At 43.7% G+C, this 8476-nt stretch overlaps 1 non-coding gene across 1 annotated transcript; it reads left to right on the top strand.

Moving 5' to 3' along the window:
• The first annotated feature begins 265 nt into the window (after window positions 1–265).
• Window positions 266–338, top strand: Trnar-ucu (transfer RNA arginine (anticodon UCU)). Its single transcript has one exon. It is a non-coding gene; the product is annotated as a tRNA-Arg (tRNA).
• Window positions 339–8476: the final 8138 nt, after the last annotated feature.

The following is an 8476-nucleotide window of genomic DNA, read 5'->3' as shown; positions in this document are numbered from 1 at the left end:
TATTCTCTACCCAGCAGTTGCGCTGAAGAAGCCGGCCGGATCGCCGACGAAAGCTACGCAAGTGAGTAGCCTCCTTTGACTACTGAGAGATCGGTTTAACTTGGTAGTCATTATGACCAGCTTAAAGAAGAAAGTGGTGGAGGGGGTGTGGGGGGAGCGGGAGGTGGGTGGGAGGGGGGGGGCGTGGAGGGGTAAGAAGAGAAGGTGACGCGTTACGCACAGATTCTGTTTCATTGGAATTCCGTTCAGTCAGTCAGTTTTCACAGTCCCCGTAGCGCAGTGGATAGCGCGCTGGACTTCTAATCCAGAGGTCATGGGTTCGAATCCCGCCGGGGATGTTTTTTTTTTTTCTGCTTGGCAGATGTGGTGTAGCGTATATGGATTTGTCCGAACGCAGTGACGCCTCCTTGAGCTACTGAAACTGAAACTCACTCAGTCGTTCAGTCCGTGAGAGTCTGGGTTCGAATCCCGCTCTCGTCCTTTCTCCCAAAGTTTGACTGGGGAATTTCAAACTGAGCATCTAGTCCTTCGGATGAGACGATAAACCGAGGTCCCGTGTGCAGCACGCACTTGGCGCACTATAAAAAAGAAAAGAAAAAAAAAGAAAAACAAAAACCAAAAAAACAAACAAACAAAACAAAACGGCAACACAGGGTTGCCATCTGGGAAAACTCAGTAGAAGAAACCTACTCAGGTAGATAATATATATGCATGCACGCCTGACCAAGTGCGCTGGGGTTACGCTGCTGGTCAGGCATCTCCGGCAGTACCCTGTAGATGCTGTGTAGCGTATATGGCTTTGTCGGGGAACGCAGTGACGCCTCCTTGAGAAACTGAAACTTTGTTAATTAACTGACCACCTGAAGTTTTCAAGTTTCAAGTTTTAATTATCCTTTCACTCCTATTGGAGTATGGAGGATTACTGCAAAATAATCTTTTCATGCCCAGAACAAACATTTCCAACTACACAACAATGTCACGTAAAAGTTGAGAAAACACAAATGTCTTTTAACTCCAAAATTAGAGCTAGGCAACATTTGCAAATCTAATCATCTTACTTACAGCTAAAATAACTTCTTTGTTTCCTTTGAGCATATTACAAAAATTAAAAACCGATTTTGGAGACACATACTTTTAGGAGCATATCTATTTCGTAACTGATCATAATTAGGACATTCCATTATAAAATGAAACTCATCACCAATCACAGACACGTTACAAACCTTACAAAGCCGTAACTCTCGTGGTATGCCTTTGTGTCTCCCTGTTTCTATTTCCAGCTTATGATTACTACTTCGAAATCTGAAGAAGCTGATAACGTAATTATCAGGCATTTGGCATATATTTTTTCTCTACCAAATACACTTTTGAAGAAGCGCTATCACCAGATTGGATGGGAAACGATTCTAAGACGGTATAGCCACAGGCATTGCGTGTGTGTGTCCGTAAGTGAGTCAACCTGTCTGTCTGTCTGTCTGTCTTTTTTGTGGGGCCTCCATTCACATATTTTTTCTCACTTTCTGTTTGTTTGTTTGTTTGTTTTTATGCACGTTTATTTATATATAATAATGTATTCCTTTTTTTTTTTTCTCGTCTCTCCCTCTCTTTTTTTTTCTCGCCACATTATTTTTACTTTTCCATTCACCGCGCAACTCTTTATCTGTTTGCTTTTATGTCTTTACGTGCAAGATGTTAATGTTGATTGAGTGTCGACCAGTCCGCCAGTTGTTTATTTGCTGGCTCAGTTACAGCGTGCAGTTGTTCGTTCGTGCATTGGTCTTGTTGTTGTTGTTGTTGTTGTTGTTTATGGGAAAGAAACAAACAAACAAAAAAGATTCCAAGATAGAAAAGACAAAAAAAAATCATAATGTAACAAATAAAACAGAGAGAGAGAGAGAGAGAGAGAGTAAAAATGACATTAACCTGACAAAGAACGAATAAAGAGATTCAAGTCAAGTATAAAAAAAAAAAAAAAAAAAAAAAACAAACAAAAGGAAAGCACTAAAGAAAACAGGAAAGACAGACAGAAAGAAAGAAAAGAAGAAAGAAAGAAAGAAGAAAAGAAGAAAGAAAAAAGAAAAGAAAGAAAGAAAGACGGAAAGAAAGGGAAAAGGAAAGAAAACAAATCAATAACAGAAAACACAAGACGGACAGATAGACAAACTGATATAAACAAAGAGTGGGAAGAAAAGAAGAAGTGAAAAAAAAACCCAACACCTAGCAAAGACAAGATAGACAGACAGACAGACATACAAACAGACATTATGGATTAATGAATGGAGCAGTGAGCATCCATTTTCCCTCTATACCTCTGATCCTTTTCAAGCCTTTATCCCCCCCCCCCCACCCTCTCCAACCCCCACCCCACCCCCACCCCCACCGGTACACCCTGTAACCCTTCACCACCCCACCCACCACCACCCCCTCCTTCTATCCTCGTGTTACTACATTCAGCGTGAAGGTTACCTCGCTGGACGTGCCGGCTCAGATTTTTCTTTTTTTCTTGTCTTTTTTTTCTATTCTCTTTGTTTTCTCTTTGTGTTTTTGTTTGTTTTTTTCTTTGTATTTTGTGTGTGTGTGTGTGTGTGTGTGTGTGTGTTTCTTTCTTTCTTTCTTTCTTCATCATGATTATCATCGTCATCATCATCATCGTCGTCGTCGTCGTCGTCTTTGTCTTAGTCTTCGTCTTTTTCTTCTCCTACTGCTACTACTACTGCTGCTACTGCTGCTGCTACTATTCTTCTCCCCCTCCTTCTCCTCCTCCTTCTACAGCTCCTCCTCTGCAACCTCCTTCTCCTCCTTCTTCTTCTACAACTCCTCCTCTACAACCTCCTTCTCCTCCTCCTTCTTCTTCAACTCCTCCTCTACAACTTCCTTCTCCTCCTCCTTCTACAACTCCTCTACAACCTCCTTCTCCTCCTCCTCCTCCTACAACTCCTCCTCTACAACCTCCTTCTCCTCCTCCTCTTACAACTCCCTCTCTACAACCTCCTTCTCCTCCTCCTCCTTCTGCAACTCCCTCTCTACAACCTCCTTCTCCTCCTCCTCCTTCTACAACTCCTCCTCTACAACCTCCTTCTCCTCCTCCTTCTTCAACTCCTCCTCTACAACCTCCTTCTCCTCCTCCTACAACTCCCTCTCTACAACCTTCTCCTCCTTCTTCTACAACTCCTCTACAGCCTCCTTCTCCTCCTCCTTCTTCTACAACGCCTCCTCTACAACCTCCTTCTCCTCCTCCTTCTTCTACAACTCCTCCTCTACACCTTCTCCTCCTCCTCCTTCTTCTACAACTCCTCTACAGCCTCCTTCTCCTCCTCCTTCTACAACTCCTCCTCTACAACCTCCTTCTCCTCCTCCTTCTTCTACAACTCCTCTACAACCTCCTTCTCCTCCTCCTTCTTCTACAACTCCTCCTCTACAACCTCCTTCTCCTCCTCCTTCTTCTACAACTCCTCCTCTGCACCTCCTTCTCATCCTTCTCCTCCACCATCAATTCTTTCTTCCTCCTTCTCCTTCTCCTCCTACTATTCATTCTCCTTCTTCTCCTTCACCACAACTGCCTTCTCCTTCTCCTTCTGCTTCTTCTTCTCCTTCGTTTAAAGGGGTCCTTTGTTCCTTTTTCTTAGTGTTTCTTTCCGAAAATAGATATTTGATACTCGCTGTAACGTATACCATCACCACAGAAACGTAATGTTTGTGTGTGTCATAATGTGTTCTTGTTGTTTTCCGTGTGCGTTTTATTTTTCTCCCCAAGATGTATTGGATGAATGCATGTAAAATGGAAAAAAAAAGTGTAGTCCGTACATGAGTTATGTTCTGATATCTTTTTCATACATATTCATTTCCTCCCTTCTTTCTTTGCTCGTTTTTTTATTTATTTTTTTTTTTTTTTATTCCTTTCAATTCATTCTTTCTTTCCGGATTCGTCTTCCCCATACGCCCCCTCATCCTCCCCTCCCTCCCTCCCCCTGTCTCCCTCTCTCTGTGTTTTGGACGAATAGGCCATGCCTAAATTCTTAATCCTTGAATGAAAATGTTTTGAGCTCTCTCTCTCTCTCTCTCTCTCTCTCTCTCTCTCTCTCTCTCTCTCTCTCTCTCTCTCTCTCTCTCTCTCCCCACATCCATTTATTTATTTGTTACTGACCTTACAACATTTTTTTTTTTTTTAACTCACTCAGTACGGCCAGTCCTCTCTTCTCCTCTACACAGACCCCTCGGATGTCCAGTGGGTGTCTCAATGACACAACCTTAAGCTTCTTTCGTCAGAATTGTGGTATTCTTTGTCAACATTCACCTCTTCAGTATAAGAGCCTTCCGCTTGCAATATTTTGATGGTGGTAATTGGGGTGAAACGCTGTTAACGTCGTCTCTTTCGCCGTTCGTATGGAGAGAGTTTAAGTCATTCCCTTCACAGTAAATGCGTCAGCACCTCCTGTCTTTGCAATCTGAGACTCCCTCCCTCCCTGTCTGTTCTGCCTTCCTCTCAAGGCCTGACTAAGCGCGTTGGGGTTACGCTGCTGGGTCAGGCATCTGCTTGGCAGGTGTGGTGTAGCGTATATGGATTTGTCCGAACCGAACGCAGTGACGCCTCCTTGAGCTACTGAAACTGTCCTCCTTTCTGTCTGTCACTGTCACTGCCCCCCCCCTCCCTCCGTCCCTCCCCTTCTCTCTTTTTGTCTCTTTCCCTATCCCCCTCCCCCTCTCTCTCTCTCCCCCACTCTCTCTCTCTCCCTCTCTCTCCCTCTCTCCCCACTCTCTCTCTCTCCCCACTCTCTCTCTCTCCACTCTCTCTCCCCACTCTCTCTCCCCCCCTCTCTCTTCCACTCTCTCTCTTTCCCCACTCTCTCTCTCCCCACTCTCTCTCTCTCTCTCCCTATCTCTCCCACTCTCTCTTTTCCCCACTCTCTCTCTCCCCACTCTCTCTCTCTCTCTCCCTATCTCTCCCACTCTCTCTTTTCCCCACTCTCTCTTTTCCCCACTCTCTCTCTCCCCACTCTCTCCCAACTCTCTCTCTCTCTCCACTCTCTTTCTCTCTCTCTCTCCCCACTCTCTCTCTCTCTCCCCACTCACTCACTCTCTCTCCACTCTCTCTCTCTCTCCCACTCTCTCTCTTTCCCCACTCTCTCTCTCCCTTTCTCTCCCTCTCTCCCCACTCTCTCCCTCTCTCTCTACCACACACACTCTCTCCCCTTTTATCCCCATTATTTCCAGACCTTCCAACGAACTGAAATGAGATCCACAGATTAAAAAAAAAAAAAAAAAAAAAAAAAAGTACGAACGATTTTTTTTCTTTAATCCAACAAAGAAGCATAATAAACAAACAAAGAAACAGAAGAAACACAGTATGCATACAAACAGACCGGCGCTCAGTCTATCCCTGAAAGACTGGGGCACAGCTTCAAACTGAGAAGTCAAGCACGGAATCCATTGCTCCTTCCCCTTAACCCTCCCCCTCCGCCCCAACCGCCCCCGTCCTCACGCCCCCACCCCCCAACCTCCCCACAGACGAGCCCGTGGAAGTCGCCCCAAGGACTTAGCTGCAGGTCCATCGATTTTTGTTAAAGGACAAGGGTTGGTTCTTTTTGGTGTTTTTTTTAGGAGTTATTAGCAGGGAGACATTTGCCAGAATTTTTGACTCACTTGTGTAAACAAAGTGAGTCTGTTTTAACCCGGTGTTCGGTTGTCTCTGTGTGTGTGTGTGTGTGTGTGTGTGTGTGTGTGTGTGTGTGTGTTGGTTTCTGCTTTGGTTTGGGGGAGAAATGATTAAGAGTGTTTTAATAATGTTTTGTTTTTATCGATTTATCACTGAATTGTCGGTTCATTTCATATTATCCTCTTGACTTTCTTCTTCTGAAAGAAAGAAACTCACTTCTCACTGATCTCTTTCTCTCTCCCTGTCTCTCAATCTCTCTGTGTGTGTGTGTGTGTGTGTGTGTGTGTGTGTGTGTGTCTTTGTGTTTGTGTGTGTATGTGTGTGTGTTTGTGTGTGTGTGTGTGTGTGTCACTCTGTGTGTGTGTGTGTATGTGTGTGTGTATGTGTGTGTGTGTGTGTGTGTGTGTGTGTGACTCTGCATGTGTGTTTGTGTGTGTGTGTGTGTGTGCGCGCGCGCGCGCGTCCTCCCTCTCTTGTTCCTCTGTTTATATGTCTTACTCTGTTTTTTGTCTGTCTACACCCCGCACCCCCCCCCCCCTTCCTCTCTCTCTCTCTCTCTGTCTCTCTCTCTCTCTCTCTCTCTCTCTCTGTCTCTATCTCCCCTCACCCCACTGTTTCTATATATTTGTGTCTGTTTGTTTTCTCTCTGTTTTCTCCCTCCCCCCTCTCTCCCTCTCTGTATGGATGTGTGTGTATGTATGCATGTATGTATGTATGTATGTATGTGTGTGAGTGTGTGTCTGTGTTTTGCGTGTGTGTTTATCTAGCGTGTGGTCTCTGCCTTCTTTCTCTCCCCCCCCCTCCCCCCGCCCCACTCTTGTTGGTCATCACCGTTCAGTGAAAAGAAAGATAACCAAAGACAAAAAAAACCTAAAGTTTATTATTAAATTTTTTTTTTTTTTTTTTTTTGGTGGTAGATGATGGTTTTTATATAAAAACTTTAGCTTTTTTTATCTTTAAAGAATCCTGTAGTCAATTTTGTTCTTCTTCCCTGATAACCAAAGAGTTCATCACATTCCCTAAAGAGGCAACGAAGGTTCAGCAGAGACACGCTACTGGACAAAAAAAGAAAGGAACAACAAAATGAATAAATAAACAAACAAACAAACAAACAACCCTGAGATTTGCGTGGAAGTAGCCCAAAGATGCGGCTTATTGATTCACAGAATGCAATTTGAACAGGTCGAATGGGAGGACCAGATATTCAGCTGCCACATATTCTTCTCTTTTTTCTTTCTTTCTTTCTTTTTTTTTTTTCTTCTTTCCTTCTCACTCTCTCCATCATTCTCATCTTTTGTTTCTCTCTTTCCTTTTATTCTAGTTCTTTCTTTCGTTTCCATCCAGACGTCTTTTCCTCACAAGGTCTGGTCTGTATCTTTTTCTTTTCCTCCTCCTCCTCCTCATCTGCGTTTTGTGTGTTTGTTTGTTTGGTTTGTTTGTTTTTTGGAAGAACCAGAATCATATTTATTTGTCCTGAAAAACACGAATAAAGGTTTTGAAGGCAAAACAACATACAGGACATAAAACAAGAAAACAGTGGCATGTTCTTTGAAACGTTTGATGTTGTTGTTGTTGTTGTTGTTGGCCTCAGATGCGTGCAGTCAGTGGAGCATTTCGGGTTTTTTGTTTGTTTGTTTGTTTGTTGTTTTTCATATCCTTTCTTCTTTCTCTCCTTTCATTGAAGTGTTCGACACGAGGCTTTCTTCAATGCCCCTTCCCCCGACAGACAAACACAAACATACACACACATAGATACATAAACAAACAAACCCGCACGCACGCACGCACATATGCGAGCAAGCACGCACACACACACACACACACACACACACACACACACACACACACACACACACACACACACACACACACGACACAACACACATATACATACATACACATACACACACAATACAACAAGCACACACAACAAGCGCACACACACAATACAATACAACACACACACACACACACACACACACACACACACACACACACACACACACGACACGACACGACACAACACAACACACACATACGCACACATGCGGCGCGCAATGATCTTTGTCTGCATGTTGTTTGATATGTTTTTCGTTATGATTTATGCTTTCTTTAATATTAGATTGACAGGTGTTTACACATGTCTGAGTTGTTTTGTGGTTTTGTGGGGTTTTGTTGTTGTTATTGTTGTTTTTTGGGGGGTTTTGGGTTTTTTTTTTTGTTTTTACTTGCCTCAGTGTGCATTACATAATATGGCGTGCTCATCTTTCATTCACCTCCCCGCGTTTTCCATCCTTTCTCTTTCTGTGTGCGTTTGTGTTACAGGGTATTCATCTTTCTCCTTATTCTTTTGATTTTTTTAAATTTGTTTTTATTCTTGTTCTTCCTTTTCCTGTCCTCTTTGCCTCACAGTATGGTCTTCTCCCTGTCTCACGCCGAATAAAGTACAAGATCAGCACTCTATGTTATAGATGCATTCACAAAACTGCCCCTTCCTATCTCTGCGGCTGCCTTCACCTCTACACTCCATCTCGCTCACTACGATCGGCTTCGGATCCACTCTGTTTTCGCATACCCAGATTCAAACACTCGTCTGTTGGCCGCCGTTCTTTCCCTGTCTCTGGACCTTACGATTGGAATGAACTTCCTCTTTCGCTTCGTCAAGTCTCTACACTCAGCTCTTTCAAGTCTGGCCTTAAAACCCACCTCTTTCCAAAATAGCCTCCCTTGCCTGCCCTTCCTTGTCTTTAGTTTCTACAGTTTTAGAGTTATGCATGCATGCGTGTGAATGACTGGTGCGAAAGCGCTTTGATTTGTCTCTGC

The sequence above is a fragment of the Babylonia areolata genome, chromosome 4 (assembly GCF_041734735.1).
Source record: "Babylonia areolata isolate BAREFJ2019XMU chromosome 4, ASM4173473v1, whole genome shotgun sequence".
In the NCBI taxonomy this organism is placed as follows: Eukaryota; Metazoa; Mollusca; class Gastropoda; order Neogastropoda; family Buccinidae; genus Babylonia; species Babylonia areolata.
The sequence above is the reverse complement of the archived record's forward strand: the minus strand, read 5'-3'. Positions and strand labels throughout refer to the sequence as shown.